We start from the raw sequence: 19099 nt of genomic DNA on the forward strand, positions 1-19099 counted from the left end.
TGTGCGTTTGGGTGTGTGTGTGTGGGTGTGCGTTTGGTTGTGTGTGTGTTTGTGTGTGTGCTGGGCTGTGGCAATGCCGCTGTGGCCATTGTGCGGCTCCGGAGCCAATAATGTAATTTGAAGTGACCCTCAGCAAACAGCAGGGACGGCGCACAGTCCATTCAATAAGTCAATATTTACGCATTTCATTTAGTCAGTTTCAATTTATAACCATTAAATGTAATTTCTGTTTTCACGCTGCCCAATCGAGGATAAGCGAGCCGCCCACACGCCCACAAGCCCACACACTGCCAAGTCTGGGGCTTATCTTGGGGCAGAAACCGGCACCATCCCCTCCCACCCCATGGGAGGGTGTCCGCTCCTAAGCCGTCTCGCTTGCTCATTTGCGCATTCGCACGCATTCGCCACTACAATTTTTCAGTGTTAATTTCAGCAGCTACTTATGCGTCGAAGAAGACATTCGACAAGCTACTTGGCCCACAGCTCATTCCGTTTCCCCCCACTCCCCTTCAGGGCCCTCTGCAAATGAGTCGGCCTAAACTTTTGGTAATTCATCCAATTGTTTGGGGCGGTTTCATGCATAACGCTCACAGTCGATCATGTTCACTTGGCCGTGCTGCTTGCAACATAGCTGAACTGGTTCCATAATAAGTAAGCTAGTTCCAAACGAAATGAGCTGGCTCCGATATATAGCATATTTACTTATATTTTTTATACTTTACTTATCTTTATTAATTACTTTACTTATCTTATTAATAATTGTCTGTTTAGTTTAAAGTTTTTAGCTTTTCGTGCGTGAACTAGTTAAATCATTTGAAGAAAACATCAGATTTTGGCAAGCTTGTACACATTTTCAGATCTTTATATGCAGCTTTATATCTGCATACTTCGATTTTATAAGACCTCTTAATTATGTTACGTTCATAAACTTTTTGTAAAATGAACTAGTTCATTAAAATAAACTTCTTTTTTAAAAATGAATTTCAGGTTTAGTTTTTGCATTCAACTAAAAGTATAAAATGTAAATGAGCTAATGAACTAGTTCTTTATGTTTTATAAATGACCTACTTTAAAAATAAAATTTATTATATAAAATCTAATATGTACTTTTATTGAAATGAACTAGCTCAAATTCTTGGCACGCCCTTTTAGCTACTGTAGCTACTTGACCTAATAAATGAACCAGTTCAAATCCATGACTTTTATTATTAAGTTTTAATACCTATTTGAACACATGAATTTCTTGCTCGTATTCTCCATATTGTTGCCCTTTCATTAAAACCGCCTCTAAGTTCGTTAACTAATTATGTGAGAATTTACTGTTGTTGCTGTTGTTGTTGTTGGGAACCACTAAACCACATTGCTGCCATTATCAAATGAAATGTGCGCCCCGACTTAGGCTTGACTTAGCTGCGAATCAGCTTTGAAGTGGTTAACTTAATAGCATATTTTATATATAAAATATGTGACTTCTTGTGCAGAGTGTGAACCTGTGGTGGCAGCCGTAAATCCAGAGCTGTGCACGTCCTTAAATTCGTGTAAGGCATTTAACGAATTACATTTCATCATGTAACTCACACTGAGAAACTGATTTTTATTCTCGTCTCACTTTTTTGCTGTGGAGCCTCAACCGCTCACTACATATTCAACGATTCACAGAATTTCCACGCAATTTGCTCGACGCGTGTATAAACATGGCGAACCACTTGCTGCACCACTTTAAAATCAGCTTCACAAGAATTGACTTACACACAGACGCACACACAGACACACACACAGATATACTCGCTGGCTCATAAATTGAATTAAATGCAGCGAAGCGTGCTGGCAGTAGGGCATTTAGAGTTCGTTGTGCTTTCGTACATTGAACTTGTTTGAGCTTTTCATTTTGAAATTCCGTTTTAGTTTTTATGCTGACGGCAGCGTCGGCGGCATTTTTAATGGTTGCCATTTTGTTCCATTTTGTCAGTGGTTGGAGTTGTCGTCGATCTGCACACAAGTTGTAAATTTGGTTAGTGGCGCCCCAGCCCAGAGACCAGACTCCCCAGAGCCCCTAGCCCCGAGCCCCGAGCCCATAGCCCATAGCCCATAGACCATTCCACTCGCCTAGCATTCTAGCGTCGCCTAATGCCAAAGCAGCCCAACTCCCCGCCTAATGCCAGCGGCGCTTTCAATTGTTTTTGCTAGCCCATTGTCATCTAATTTTTTTCCACTCTCTCCCTCTCTCTATGTATCTCGGTCTCTGTCTTTGTTACTGTGTCTATCTCTCTTTCTGCCTGTTTTTATACTCTAGCCGAGGATTATTATCCTTTCGTGATGAAATTTGTAACGCATAGAAGCGAACTTGGCTATACATAAATAACTGCATATATCTAAATATTCATTTATGTCTCTAGCCATTGAGTTGAGCCTTCTATGGATCTGTCTTCCCAGCAGAAAGAAAAGAGAATAAACATCTTTTTTTTTTTTTTTTTTTTTTTTAACTTAATATTTTTCCTTTTATATACATATATATTCTACTGTCATTTATTTTTAGAGTATGAAAGTTGTATTATTTTTTCTCGAAATTTCTAGATTACTCCCATGTAACTCCCATAATATACCAAACCCAATTATGGGCAACAACATTGTTGGCATGGCTATAAAGCTGTCCGGCTTTGGCACTGCTCCGTCATATAGCTTGAAGGGTATTTCGACTTCGTTTGCTCTGCATTTCCGGCTCGTCTTCCGTCGTATATTATATCTATTTAATATAACTGCTTTGGGCATTTTGTCCAAAAACTTTTTGCTTGGCGCTCAATTAACGCTTAGTTTTATGGCCAAGAAATGTTGTTCAAAACGACGACGACGGCGACGACGACGATGGCGACGGCGACGCCGTCTATCTGACAACACTTTTTGGCATAACTTTCCGTCCGACTCTGAACAATTAGGCAACAGCAGCGCGCCACGCCCAACGCCTCAACTTCCGGCTGACGCTCAATAGGGCGTTCTCGCTCGGTTACCTACGCAAAATAGCTTCATTTCGTCTCGGCACAACAGGCAGAGCAGCAGCAACAACAAATCTCAGTCTTGCTTGTCTGTTTGTTAGTTTTACTTGTTTGTCTTATTTTTTTACAGCTTATTTGTAAATATATATGTATGTAGAGAGAGAGAGAGAGAGAGAGAGGGAGAGACGGAGAGGCAGATTGAGAGTGAGTGGGTGTGGCACCGGCAGCAGTCCGCAATGCCTGTTTTTTTCAGTTTCCCCTAGTTTGTTGCCTTGTTCTCATTTCTATTTTTTATTCCTTCAAAGAACTGCCCCCATCCAAGTCGCACAAAACTTTTCCACTTTACAGTGTTATAGTCAAGCTCCCAGCTTGCTCCCACTGTCTCTGTCTCCCACTTCCCTTGCTGCTTCGACTTCTATTTTTCACTCTCAGCCTAAGCTTAGGGCCGAGCTTCCCTGACGCCCAAATAAGACTAAGTATATACATATATATATATACATATATCTGTATATATATAGTGAAAATCTATTTTCGAATGTCTGTCAGTCCAGTGTTAGCTTTGTTCTCTAACTGCCTCCCCAATCGCCCAAACGCCCGCCGCCCACCTTCCCTTCCGCTCTTCCACATTCAATCATACTCAGCCCTCTGCGCATTACGAAAAGTATTTTTCATTACATTCGCCAGCAACGCACAGACGCACGACCCGACCAGCCGTCCGTCCGCCTGTCCGCCGATGCCTCCCACGATGCCGCTCGGCCCATTCTTCATTATCCCTAGTCGTCATGCTAACCGCTGCCATCTCCAGCTTTTGGCTCTCCGCCACTGACCAAAGTCGACTTAATTTATAATTACGATAATTTGCGCGCTACGTTTCTTTTGTTGCTCGACAGATCTAGTGACCACGCCCACCAGCCCAGCCCAGCCCAGCCTTCTTGGCAGAAGTTTTGCTGGTTAGTTGGCTGTTGCTGCTCGCCGCCCGCCGCCAGGGGGCGCTGATTGGTCACCGTCCGCACTGCTTCTGTTTCTCCTTTTGCTGCTGCTGCTGCTGCTCCAGCTCTGCTGATGACAGCAGTCGCGATTTGGCTTGCCCACGGCGCCGTTCCTTCGTGCTATCTACTGTCCTCCTCCTCCTCCTGCTGCTGCTGCTTCTGCTCCGCTTTTAGCGGCTGCCCATCAGCTTCTTCTATTTTTACTTTTCTTGTTGTTTTTTTTCCTGTGTCTCTGGTGCTTCCTTTTGGCGTTGTCCTTGCGGCTTATCAATAATGTTGATTTCACTCTGTGTCGCATAATTGAATTCTGAAGTTGTTAAGTCACAGCGCAACCAAATTTACGCGCAGCGCATTCCCTAAACATCCTGACCCCCGCACTCGCCCCACCCACCATCGCTGTGCCCGCCCCAATTTCCATTCTGGGGCCGTGTCGCTGATTGAAAATTTGCCAATTAGAAATAATGAAGCGTGTGACATTAAATGCAAGACAAGCAGCAAATCGTTCGAAGGCCTCTCCCGAGGCACTGGGCGGGGCGAGGCGTGGAGGCGTGGTGGGTGGGTGGGTGCTGGCGCCACTACTTATACGTAATATATGTACATAGAGTTTTCACTTGGCCCGCCTGTCGCAGCGATAACAAATTTTGCTTAGACGGAAGTGGAAGCTCTTAAAATCTCATTGCCGCCTAACCAGCAGTAGCTATACGGCCTTCTCCATCTCCCTATCGTGCTCCTCCTCTATTCGCCGGCAGTCGTTAGGCACGGATATCGAAAATTTTCATGTCTTCCTTTAGTTTGTCTTAGTCCTGGCTCCTTGTTCAATGCATCAGCAGTCGCAGTCGCAGTCGCAGCAGCAGCAGTCGGGGCAGCAACCATCATTAGGCTCCTTGCCACCCAATGCACACCCATCATTCAGCTACCCATTCCGCTGGGCTGTCGGAAATTTATAGTCCTGAGACGGTGGCCATCAGGGTCGTAGGTAAATGCGCATTAGCTGTGCTACGATACGCAGCAGCATCCAATCAACGCCTCACTCCCGCTCAGCGACTGCCCTTCCCAGCCCACCTGCCCACCAGCCCATCTGTCTGCCTCCTGCCCAGCTGCTCCAATTGCACGTGATGCATTTTTTTTTCACTCTCAACTTTGGTTGTTGCCTCGTGCCTCGTGCCTTGTGCCTCGTGCCCAGACTGCATTTCAGCGCCGTAAGCAGCTGGGCGTGCACACTAGCTCAGCTGCTCACCTACTCAGCGGCTCACCTGCTCACACCCACTCAAATATGTATATACACATACATATACATACATATTTCCTTTAAGTAGCTCATTATATTTTACTTTTTTTTTTTTTTTGCTCGACGTTTGCTGCCAACGTACATAAACCTCTTGCAACTGGCTAAGCAGCCATGCTTGCTCTTAAGAAAAAAGCTTGTTTTAAAGTGGAATAGAGCTAAATGATGTCTTTAAACAGATATTGACGAGGTGGACCTGAGACTTTGCAGTGTCTATTATCAAATTGCGTGCACCCAAAAATAATTATTGATAAGCCAAAATAATATAAGTAAAATTTTGTACTTTTGCAGAAAGAAAAAGATAGTGAGAGATAGAGTGTGAGAGAGCGGTATAAAGAGAGACAGAGGAGAGAGAGAGAGAGAGACAGAGATAGAAAGAGAGAGAGAGAGATAGATAGTGTTGAGTGAGAGAGAGAGAGAGAGAGACAGAGAGTGCGAGAGTTCCCTGTAGGAACTGCAGTAAACTATGTTCAATATGCCTTTCTAAACTATCCAAAAGACATCATACTAAGGTTAATGTAACCTCATCTATGTATATATGCCTAATCTTATTTAGAAATCAATGATTAGAAGTCCTTCGTTTCCTTACGCGAAACTTAATATGCAAATATGTAAATAATAGTATTAAATAGAAAATGGTAATAGTATGAAATAGAAAAAAAAACAAACCTATACAAAATTGATATAACAATCAGCGCGATTTTGCCATCTAGGATATATAAAGGAATATAAATTATCTTTTAATACGATTGGTTGGTTGGACCAACGGCTGGTATACCCTATGATATGTCTGTAGCACTTCTCGTTTACACAATTCGTTTGCTCAGCCTGCACTATGCGTGCAATAAAAATTTTAAATAAATAAGGTGAGTCAATTTAGCCATATGTGCCTTTCCTTTCGTCCATATGGTATTCCGATTTCCTAAAGTACAAAGGCAAGGGCTTGAGCACGTAGCACAAGTTTTCTATTTCCAAACTATCGATAAAAATCTAAATTCCTGTGTGAGCACAAACAGACACATTTTGTTGGATATCTTTGAGTCGTACACCCCCTTCCATAGTACTCTTGTTCATTGCTTTGTGTTAATTTCAGGGTATCTTTGAGTTGGTCAATCCCTTCCACAGAACTCTTGTTTATGGCTTTGTATTGATTTCAGGGTATTATTAAGTAGGGCACTCCCTACCAGATCCCGGTTGCTTCTTGTTCTGCGCTGATTTCAGGGTATCTTTAAGTTAGGCCCTACCTTTCATAGTTTATTGTTTTTTATTTATTTCCTTATGCTGAGCTCCGGGTATTTTTGAGTCGAGCACTCCCAACAGATTACGGTTGGCTTTTGCTCTGTGCTGAATTCCGGGTGTCTTTGAGTCGTGCCCTCCCTTCCATAGTTTATAAAAAGCCGAGCACTCCCTGTCAGATCTTGGTTGTTTTTTGCTTTGTGCTGATTCCAGGGCATCTTTGAGTCGGGCATTCCTTACTAGATCACTATTGCTTGCTGGGTATATAGTTTATAGGAACATCAAGTTTCTGATGGCCAAAGGACAGCAGCAGCTCCCACTCATGCTAATACCGAACGTCCGCGCTTCGGTCTGTCTTTGGGCAGCCGTCGTCATCAGTCAATTGGAACCGTTCAAATTGATGAGCATAGCGAGATAATAGATTTATTTTGATCTTTAAATAGTGCCTGGGCTGTATACTCGGTCATTGCTCATGCAGCGCATACAGCCTTTCATCTCAGCCTTCGTGCCGCCCTTATCTTGGCACCGCCCGCTTCCTGGCCAGACCGCAGCGAATGGCAGACTCCTTGTTGCCTTCGGGGGGCGGCGATGTCGGGGCTGGAATTAAATTAGTAGCAACTTGTCTTCTTGCCATTCAGCAGCGGTAGAGGCGGAGGTAGAGGCGGCCGAATATCTAACCCAAACCAATTCCAACAACTCTTGTGTGTGTATTTACTGGCTATATACGACATTCATTCGGGGGCGTTGAGACGGGGCGTGTCTAAAGCATCGCTTGCGTTAAGCACATAATTACAATTCTGCTTTATATTTACGTGTATTTATATTACCTTTTCCTTCACAGCCATGACGCGCCATTGGTGCGAAAACTTCGACGAAATTATCAAAGTCGAACTTTTGTTACTCTATGGGAAATTCAAGTTGTTTTTTTTTTGGCGAGGTATACCCCATACTTATGGGTTTCATCTTATATATATAAGTATTTCTATGATCTATTATTAATGTGAATGCGTGCCTAAACTAAGCCAGTTGCTGGCACACATACATATGCACTTAGTTAAGTTCTGTTTGCCCGCATTTTTCCGACAGGTCTCTCTGTGGGCGCACTTCATTCATTTCTAGTTTTGACTGTGTGTCGCAAGCTTGTTGACTGCGTTGTGCTACCTCTGATAAAAGTTTAACGGCATTCAAGTCAACGCACACATATACATAACCATTCACATACACACACACACACACACACACGCAGAGACAGAGAAAGAGATAGAGCGAGAACGAGAGAGATACTAACTGGGCTCGTCGTCGTCGACATATTTCACGTTGATGTATGGTTTAATTACATTTGCGTGGGAATGAGAATGGGAATGGAAATGGGCATGGGCATGGGTATGGGTATGGGTATGGGTATGGGCATGAGCTTGGGCTTGGGCTTGGGCAAGATAATGTGGTGGCTAGGGCAGAGTGACGGGTTAACGTATATCAAGTCAAGAACGTAGCACCTAACCCCAATTTCGACTGCGTTTATAATACCCAGCGCAACAAAGGGGCGTCGTCGCCAGAGATGGCGCGGGGAAGCTGTTGAGATGTCTCTCAGCGCTTTTGTTCAGCTGTCGTCGTTGCCATTACCGAGCGATGTCTCAACAGAAGCACCAGCAGCAGCAGTAGCAGCAACAACAACAACAACAACAACAACAACAACAACAACAACAACAACAACAACAACAACAACAACAACAACAACAACAACAACAACAACAGCAACTGACATCAAGATAGGCGACTGCCTCAAGCTTATAATTATCAAGCGGGTAAGCCGAGACTCCCGTTCCACATCCTGCAAGCCCGCACTTTGTCCAGGCAGCTGCTTCGTTTATGACTTTTAACACGTCTGCCGCGCAAAGTTTTCTCCTAGAAGCTGTTTAACACGATATATTTTACTCTCAGCGGCCTATCACTCTCTCTCTCTCTCTCTCTCTCTCTCTTCTCTCTCTCTTTGGCTGTCTCTCGTATCAGCGGCAGTTGTGGGTTAAGTGGGCATATTAGGTTTGTGCGCCCCTAATTGATGTTAAGCATATATGGTTGACGTGCACTACTTGCGCCCAGTTTTTTGTTGGCCAAGTCACATCACATCCGATATACCCAATTTGATGTAAACAGCTGGCAAAGATTGCCGTTGGCAAGCGGTATTTTTCATTACCAGCCCAACGATAATTTCAATTGCTGCACGCACCGTACCGCACCGAGCTCGACTCGCTTTGGAGCTCTCTCTGGCGCTGTCAGCAGTTCGACAACTTTGGCCAAAAACTTTAGCTCATTAAAACGATGCCGCCAGGAGCCGCCTGGCAATTGGTTTGGATTGCAAAGAAGCCGCTGATAAAGATTCTATAAAGCCTGCGCACACCTGAGACATTACCAACAAGGTGTTAATTTTCGTTAAAAACTCTTTCGCCTGCCGGCGCCAGTCCCAATGGAAAAGTTGAAACTTTCTTCGGCTGGCAAAAAAAGGTTAATGCGAGCTCTCACATGGCATTCCTTAACAACAGCATTTCCTTAACAACAGCATAGGGCATTCAAATGGCGCCCACAGTCATATATGTATTTAAACCATTTGCTACCAATGGCCAATGCCATTGTTGGCCGTAAAGTAAGGCCGTTGACCGTTGTCCGTTGGTCGTTGTCCGTTGCCTGTTGACCCTTTGGCTATCTGTGCAAATTTGGGCTCATAATAGCCGGTGCTAAGTTTCATCATTATAAATAATATCGAGAACCATCCAAATTGTGTGGGGGCACAGTAAGCTGACAGCTGGCTCTGGCAGTCAGCTGACATGAGCTGTGACATTAACGTGCATATAGATCTACACATTAGACTGCTTTTCTATCTGAACAGAGCTAAAGAGCTTAAACAAGACAGATTTGACATTTGGAATATATAATGGCATATATAATCCGCAGATATATATATGGTATATACTATATGGTATATACAATGATATGTACTATATATTGCATATATCTATGCACTACATCACACAGCCACATAGAGTATATAGATATATAATAAAAACATATATAAATTGCTCATAGATATTATGTGGACCTCTCTTTCAACTCGAGCATTCTTAGGCAGGTTTAGGGCTAGCTTCAACCTTGGACGATGTTTGCATTTGATAAATCTATTATTCGAGCTTATCAGTAAAATAGAATATACATGTTTGGTTATAAGTTTAACGATTATTATTATTATTATTTTTTTTTGACTCTGAACGAGTATTATGTAGTTGGATAAGATTAACTGTAACATTTATACTTGATTTGATCTATGACTTGGACTTGGTAATTATCGGAATATAACGATTTTGTAATAAGTATAAATTTTTTTTTTCCTCTGAACGAGCATCATGCAGTCGGATAAGATCGACTCTAACGACTTTAACTTGCTCTCATTTGTGCCTTTGATAGACTTTGTAATTATCGACATATATCGGCATTGTAATAAGCTCAAGGTTTTAGAGTTTATACGACTGATAAGATCGACTCTGACGTTCTTGCTTTCTTTAATCTTTAGCTCATTTATTCTGGCATTTAATAATTTTTGTTTTCCTCAACTTTATTTACAGCTCTCCAAATTTGGGTTTTCGCATCTTATGTGCAGTTTGCAGGCTGACAAGATTTCCATGGCCAACTACGACTAAGGTAAGTGGAGAAGCACAAGCTGATATGATGGTTGTACACATAATTGACCTGATGCTGACAAGAATAAAAATAAAATATTAAAAAAAAAATTCATAAACACTTTGCAGCTTGTGCTTCAACTTGACTTGAGGAATATTCCCTTTCTATTAAAGCACCCTACTAACTACTTGGTCTATTATGCCTTTAACTTTGATCAACTTCAAGTTACTTTAACTTAATCTTCAAATTACTGAGCTCAAGCCCTTCGCAAATGTTAGATTTTTCAAAGGAACTTGAAAGTTGCTTTGAAGCTTTGGCGTTCAGTCAACAAGAGGTTAAATGACATGATGATACATTATATACGTCATTCAATTAAGATGAGAGCACATCGACTGTGCTCTCGTCAGTTTCATACCCCATTCTTTATTTTCATTCTTCTTTGCTTCCTTAATTCATGTGTCAACGCAGAGATTCGAGGCAACTTTTTTTTTTTTTTTTTTCAAACATAATTTTGCTAAAACTTTTAACCCTCAGTCATCAAGCGGTTAAATAACATGCATTATAAATGTATTTCAATTAACATGACCCCTAACATGAATGTTATCCTGCAAGCTGTTGCAACTACTTTCGTCATTCTCGCATTCTCAACTCTTTTGCCAACATATATCACATGACATTTTTTACTTTGCATGCCGTTCAAATTGTTTTGGAGTTGGAAGCTTTAGCTTAACTTTAGCATGAGGTTATTGCGTAACATGCATTAAACATGTGCTTCAATTAACATGAGGAGCTCTGGCAGCAGCGTGCGAGGGACATGCAACTCCTTTGGTCGTTCTGTTGCTGCTTCCTCACTCTCGCTTTTTCATTCCGTTTTTGCTCTCTTAACTCTTTTGTCAACATTTGAAATTTGCCTTTAGGCCATTGCGCACTCGAGCTCTTAAGAATCGTATGTATTTTTAAGTGAAAATTCATTAAAGTTGCTTTGATGTTGGGAACATTAAGTCAACAAGATGTTGGATAATTTACATTATAAGCGCCTATCAATTAAGATGAACGGTGGATGCTCGGGATCAGGAAGCTCTGACCATTTCGTCATTCTGTTGCCATAGTCTCTGTTGGCTTGAATTTATCTCTGTTGTGCTTTGCTTCCTCTGCCTCTGTCAACATCTAATGTGGACTCTTTAACTAAGCTTCAGCTCAGCCGTAGCTCTTGGTCGTCTAGAACTCGCGTTTATCCAACTGCTTGCCACCAATTACCTACTGCCATTCATTAAGGCTGACCTCAATTTGACCACACTTCAGCTTCAGTCAAGCATTGCATAGCACACAAACACACACACACACATATTCAATTGCAGCACTTTCAAGTTTCGCAATATCCAACTAGACCGCATGTCCTTTTCTCAGTTTTCCTCATTTCCAGTGCGTTTCCATTACGCGTTTTGCTTGCCTCATTAATGACCGTCGACGTCTCCTGTCCAGGCTTCGCTTCGCTTGACTTTTTACCACTTTTCACTCCTGTTGCTGCTGCTTTTGCTCTTGTTGTTGCTGTTCTTTTTGTTGTTGTTGGGCTCGCCTTTCAGCACATTTCATTTATTTATGAGTAACTTGACTTTAATTAATGTATTTATCGCTCCAATAAGTCGTACATAACTTTGTGCTCTCGCTCAAGCTCGGGGCATTATTACTTTTTGTAATAGAAATGAAAGAGATATACAATATATGGGTACATACTGTATAGCTACAGATATATTGCACATATATTTTAGTTGGTTTTAAAAAATGATTGACATTATTTAATCCCAGTGGCGTAATTGCTTTTCAATTCACTTTATTTGTTTTCCTTATTTATTTGAAATATATATACTGGGCATTAAAAATATGATAATATTAAAATGCACAAAATTGTGTGTGTGTGTGTGTGTAAAAATGAAACACACACACAATAGCTCAAATAAAAAGCCGACTTAAAAAATATAAAATAAATGCAAAATATATCGAAATAAAAGCACGTTCGAGAATCATTCACGCCTGGAAATCTAGTGGTCTGGTTAGGGTATTAAAAATTCGGTTAGGTCTTGCCGTTGCTCGCAATGACAAGCTTAACGCACGGGCCCGTGAGTTGTTTTCGTTCTTTTGTATTTGGGACTTGTGGGCGTGGCGGGGACTGCAAAAAACTTTTGTCAACCATCTGTCTGTCTGTCTGTCTGTCTGTCATTGTCTATTTATCATTCCGCCTGCCTGCCCGGCTGCCTGTTAATCTGTCCGTTTGGGCGGTCATTTGCTTTTAAGTTTTTGGCTCATTAGAAAATCTTTGTAATTCCCGTTCGCATTGTGTTGACGTGAGGCCGTTGCGCGGACAAACTTTGAGCTCAACTCCACTTCCAGCTGCAGCTGTCTCTCTCTCTCTCTCTTTTCCCCCCACCCCCCCTTTCTCTTTGCATATATACTTTAAATTATATTATTATTTGTCGGTGTCAGTTACTTTGGCTTTTCGCATGTCCTTCAACTGCTGCCTGTTGTCAGGTGGTGGTGGAGCGGAGGGGTGCGGTAGGGCCAGCAACGGTTGTCCTCATCCTTCAGTCAATTAGATACAGCAGATACCTGCACAGTTTGCCAAGTAACTGAAGCTGCGGCCCCTCAGCCTCGGATCCCCTGCTTCAGCTGCTTGTCATCTCGTTGGCTCGTAAAATTATGCGCACTTTACATTTTGCGGCTTTCGGGATCCAACAATTGTGGAGCTGGCAAACTTTTGGATGATTATTTACTTAGTTCTCTGAACGTGAATTTAACGAAATCATTTTGTATCTTAAGCACAAATGAATTACTTAAGTACGGGGACAACAGCAATAACAACAGCAGCAAGAACAACAACTGAGACAAAAGACAACAAGCTCTTAAGCTAAGGCAGATGAAGCTGCTGCCAACGTGTCTGGGAGTTGGCAGTCGGAATTGTTTGTGGCCAGGCTGGAAATTGCAGAAGTTGCCAGCGAACAATTGAAACAATAATACAGATAAGAAGCAGAGAAGCTGAGCAGCAGAAGCGCAAGCAGAGACGACAACAACAGCAGCAGCAGGAGCCAGTCCTTGAGGTGTGCTGCGAAAGGGGCGTGTTCAGTGGGCAAGACGCTGCCGCCCGTAATAGAAAAGCGATAAGCGTTTCTCTGCCTCAATTCCACGGAGAGTCATTCAAAAAGGTCGCAGGCAGACTGCCAATTGAGACAGGGAGAGAGAGTGAGAGAGAGAGAGGAAAGGGGAATATGGATTATATACAATTGAAGGTCAAGTTTAGCTCAAGAAATGGCTAAAAAAAAACACCAAAATGGCCCCAAAAGAAGCAAAACTGCATATAAAATAAGGAAACCGACTCGCTTCGCCAAGCACAGCATCAGTGAAGGGGCAAAAGGCTCCAAGGCAAAGGCGAACGCGAAGGCGAGGCCGAGGGCAAAGCCGTACGGATTCAGGCAGCGGTGCGTGCAAATGGTACGGGTGAAAAGTTGGCGGAAAGCTGACTATCGTGAAAGCAGCAGCGGTCACATTAATATGATTAAAGGCAGCTCATAATTGTGGCTCAATGCTTAAGAGAGGGAGAGAGCTAGAGAGAGAGAGAGAGAGAGAGAGAGAGGGCTAGGGAGTAAAAAGTGTATTGGGGTAGCTGGCTCTGGTGCTCAGCTTTTGGCCATTAGAAGTGGGCCGCGTGTGCGTCGATGCGATAACTGAGCAAGGCAAAAATGTCAGGTTGTGCCCATAATAGGTAAATGGAATTGGGATCGGGCGAACAGTCGAGGCGCAGTCCCCCCGAGACCAAAAGAATAGCAAACGGGGTTAATGAGAACCTGCTGAATAGACAATGAGTTTATATTGCATCAAATGAAACGACAACAAAAAAAAAAAAAAACAAAAAACAAAAAAAAACAAAAAAAAAACAAAAAAGTCAGGAAAAAACGAGAAAACAAATGGAAAAAACTTTTGAAAATCAAAGGAAAAAAGCCAAGTAAAAGCCGAATCAATAAAGAGAGAGATAAAATGGAAATCGAGAGGCTTCGAATAGTGTAATCAAGTTTTGGGCTGATGCGTAGGCCAGAACTTTGAACTACAATACATTTTATTTCTATTTAATGTGAGTCGAAATGTCCTAACGGGTATTAAGCGCTATAGCACCCACATTCGACATACACATATGCCTCTCAATGGCGTATTGTCTGTACTGAAGTAGCGCATTTAGCGTGTGCTCACTGTATGTTGTTTGTGGCTAACGTCCAATTCAGCTCTGATTGTTCGTTCTCTTCAAGAACAATTTAGGCTTTGATTGTGAATGGCAGGAAAGGATAATAGATATATGCATATATGTATATATAAATATATTATACGAAGACGGTCTCGGAAGTGCCCTACCGAAAATTGAACTCGACTAATTTGCAATTTGATTTCTTTTACTTCTCAACATATTCTGCTTTATAGAGTATGAACTTTTATAGTATGAAATATTCAGTTCATTGAAATAGCCATCGACTTGTTATGTCCGGTGATTATGGCACCGCCCTCGTATACATATATATTTATATCTGAAACTTCAGACACATATGTAAATATATTGTGCTTATTATTTTATCGCCTAACGTGTGTTTATCGTAATGTTTTTTTTTCGCGTTGGCTTGCCGATTTGTTCGTCCTGCGGTCTACTTTTGGGCGTAATGTACGCCATAAAGCATTATCCAGTATATATTATCCGTTATCCGTTTGCCCAAATTGACTGGCTACGCTGGGGCATAAAAGCTGCGCTTATTTCACTTTTCCACTTGGCTACCAGTGCACACGATTGCGAGAAAGGCAGAGACACAGAGTGAGAAAGAGAGAGAGAGAGAGAGAGAGCGATAGCAAGTAGGAGTGAGAGAGAGAGAGAGAGAGAGAGAGTCAGCTAGTGACAGCGGGAGCAAAAGCGCAAGCCAAGCCAGTCGAAAATCCCACCATATAAGTTTATACAAATGACATCCGGTACAGACACACACACACATGCAGACATGCACACACACATACACACAGCTGTGTCTACATGTCCTCATATATATGGCGAAAGTCGTTCATTGTTGAATGATGTATGTAGCCGGGGGCGCCTTGCAGCTGCTTCAGCTTATGTCTAAAGCGGACCACACACCTGCACACATACACACACACACACGCAGAGAGAGGGAGAGAGAGAGAGAGCATTCTGCGTACCGCAAAATGTTGTATGGCTGCTGCAGACGAGGTGTAAAATCGTGTTTCAGCATCCAACAGGCAACCAAGTCGACACACACACACACACACACATTCGCACATACACACATACGCAGAGTGAATTGTAATTTATTTGGTACAAGGCTCGATTAGTTGGTTCTGGTCAGCGCTGGCTCAAACATATCCACGTCGTATTCGTGTATTCGAACAGCCAGCCACGCCCACGCCCACACACCCACACGCACGCCCATATCGCAGCCCGAAATACTTAAGCATTAACGGCCACAAAATGGGCCCCAAAATCGCCGAGATTGTTGCCCAGTTAACAATTTTGTGTTAAATAACAGGAATTTCACGCAGCACTACGAATTAAATATGCTATGTATGTGTGTGTGTGTGCTGTGTGTAGGGTATTTATTCACAGTGATGAATGTGCCCAGCTGAAGTGACGTGGAGAGTGTGTCGAGAGTCAGCTCCAGTTTGTCTTTGTGAATTGACTTTGTGACCGTCTCGATGCCAGCTATGCATGAAGAAGGGCGATATAAGTGGCTCTCATGCCGATCAAAATGAGTAACAGAATCTGGTTAAATGTGGCAAGTGGAGCAAGTGGAGCAACTAAACAGCCGCAAGTCTTGTTGGAGCAGGCAGCAGCAATGTGAAATGTGAAATGGCTGTATTGTAAGCAGCTTATGGTCTGGCTTCAAATACCCGCTGCTGTAATTGTTGAGGGTATTTAAAAAATGAAAAAAGGAGAGAAAAGAGAAATCGATGCTCGTTACGGCAGAGCGTATCAATTTCATCATGCGTGTCCTTACTACACACATCTATGTGCGTGTGTGTGCGTGTGTGTGCGTGTGTGTGCGTGTGTGTGCGTGGGAGTGTGTGCTTGTGTGCGCTAAATGCCGCAAATTGAAATATGGTTTTCGATTTTCAGTTTATATGCAGTCATCTATAACACAAACGAAGCGAACCAAACCGTATTTGTATGTGTGTGTGCGTGCTTGTGTATGTGTGCTTGTGTGTTTATTGTGTTTACTTTATAAAATTTGAAGTCGTTTATTTTTATGCACGTTACACACTTCTATTGCAACAACTGCGACTCCTTCAGCTATATGAAAATCCGAACTCAAAACTTGCAAAGCTCATAAATTTGATGTATTTTAATCTGCGTTGTTCTATTTATGAAGTATTTACTAATTCATGAAACCTGAGTGCAGGATGACTTTTCTAATATTGAAAAAAAAATAAAAATAAAAATAAAAATAAATAAATAAATAAAAAAAATAAAGTATCGACTGAATTTGCCCTTTTGCTATCGAGTGAAAATCTTAAAGTCCATATGCTGAAAATATTTCGATATGAACATCTCTTTGATTTTCTAGCATTTACAATAGTTAGTTAACTTAGCTGCTGATGCGATTATGTAAACTAGTTAATTGTCAAATTTTGATAAATACAATATGCTAGCTAGTGAATATATACAATACATACGATACGCTAGTCAGTAAGAGTATATGTTATATGTATTAATGAACTTATAGTAAGTCAATGTATCGTTCATAGTTAACTAACATATCGTATAAAGTTTTTTTTACATATTGTATATATCGTAGTTCTTTCAAATATTATTTATAGTTAGTCAATATATCGTATAGAGCTAATTCACGTATCGTATATAGTAAGTCAACATATCGTGTATAGTTAGTTTATACATAGTTTATAGTTGGTTAATTGTGGTATATAGTTTGTTAAAATATCTTTCATATCTAACTATTATTATCATATTATCATATATCGTGTATAATATCATGTAAAACCCCTAATGGCCACTAGCGTTCTACCCTATCCTTAACAAGTCTTGTGTATAATCGCAACTGCCTAAATTCATACAGACTATATTATCTACCGCATTTGAGAATGATTTAGTGTTCCATAAGAAACACTCCTTTAAATTTGCTATTAAAGAACTTTTTCATATCAGTGGACAGAGCATACGAACTTCGGTTAATTCCAATGGCGAGCTCAAAGCTATTTTGTTATTTTTGGATGCTCTGTGTATAGTTTTGTGATTGAATAACGGCTTAGCCAGCCCATTGTGCACATATATACATACGCAAATAGAAATACATACACACACACAGTTATATAGAGATTTTGCATGCACAGCAGCAAACACATTGTCATATTAAATCATACAATTGGTCAGGCGCGCCCAAAATCGAGCAGCAAATTTGTGAAACCGAGGCTCGACCTCTGTGCGCCCAGTGCGCCGCGTGCTGACACATTTTGCCATTCACTTTTCACGCTCGCACACACACAAACATACAAACACACACATAAACATACACAAACACAAACACACATACACTAGGACATACATATCCAAACAGCGAAGCGTAACGATTTGTGTATCAGCTGCGCGTGAAAATAAAGCGAAAAATTTGCATGGCCTGCGTGCGCTTTGCATACCCTGCAAACGCAGTATATAGGCAATGAACAGCTGACAAAATATAGCTACATAAACAGTGCTAAGTCAATGTAAATTATATTTGTATGGATTGAGCTAACTTGCTGATAAAAGCATTTGGATATGAATGGATCATCTATAGCTCTCTCTGGGTTTTCTTAATGAGTATAGTTTATTAATGAGTATGAGTTTTATTTTTTAGTAAACTTCTCTTATAGATAACTATTTTGATATTTGTGCTACGACACTTCATGAAACGCTTCCAAAAATATGAATTTAAATTATAACTAATTATCGAAAATATTGTCAAGACTATCGTCTAAGAATTGTTTGAAAGTTTTCCCGAAAGGCGAAAAATGTTATTGCAGAAGTCTATTTTTGTCGATCGATGAGGTATACTAAAACCGTCCAGTTGAACCATAGATCGTCCATTTACTTCTAAATCTGGTATTCAAAACATACTAAATATTTTCTGTTCTTCTGATATTATGCAAAGTTTATGATTTCACTCAGGCAGGATTTGCTTATTTTTACAGGGTATCTACTCGTTGTGCGTATGGCACATTTATTTTCGATTTTATTTTTATAAAAGTTCGTGTTTTTGTTGTTTGGCTGGGAGTTGCTTTATAAACTTTTCAATTTTGGTGGCATGGGCGGGACGGTGCGGTGCGAAGGGGCGTGTGCAGCTGTGTGTCTATTTGTGTCATAGGATTGGGTTGTTAGTTGCTGTTGTTGTTTATTATTGTTGTCGGCAATAGGCGGCTTAGCTAAATTTGCATTTATTGTTAAAATGTTTCATTTCATTTCATCTATTTTGCACCCCGCAGCCGAAAATAAAAGGAAAACTCGCACCCAATGCGAAAAACTGCACACGTGCGTGTGAGCAAAGCCTCGATTCGGTGACTCCGGTCGCTTTGCGTCATTCACATGTGGTTTTTCTTTCAGTTTTCCCATTTCATTTTTTTTTTTTTTTTTTTTTGGGGTTTTTTGGTTCGCGGTCTATTGGTCGATTGGTCTATTGGTTTTTTGGCTTTGGATTATGACAAAGTTTAGGCAAGTGTGATGGCGACCAAAATGGCGTAGGTTAAGGGGAGTTGGTTGGAGTGAGTTGAGCTGATGAAACCCCTCATAAGGGCGGCGTGTGAATAGAAACAGCTTAAAACTTGGGTTATATACATATATTTTTTTCGGTTCCGTGTGGGTGTACATTCGCTTCTTTCTTTTGGGCTAAGTGAGATAGTTGCTG

General features: G+C 41.4%; 1 protein-coding gene across 1 annotated transcript in view; it reads left to right on the forward strand.

The window, feature by feature from the left end:
• LOC6583859 overlaps window positions 1-19099 on the forward strand; it is an 81854-nt gene that overhangs the window by 21641 nt on the left and 41114 nt on the right. Inside the window, exon 2 of the mRNA XM_002009485.4 lies at window positions 10115-10190. The gene's annotated coding sequence lies outside the window, so the exon portion shown is untranslated. The remainder of the gene's footprint in view (window positions 1-10114; window positions 10191-19099) is intronic.

Source organism: Drosophila mojavensis, unplaced genomic scaffold, assembly GCF_018153725.1.
Source record: "Drosophila mojavensis isolate 15081-1352.22 unplaced genomic scaffold, ASM1815372v1 contig_136, whole genome shotgun sequence".
In the NCBI taxonomy this organism is placed as follows: domain Eukaryota; kingdom Metazoa; phylum Arthropoda; class Insecta; order Diptera; family Drosophilidae; genus Drosophila; species Drosophila mojavensis.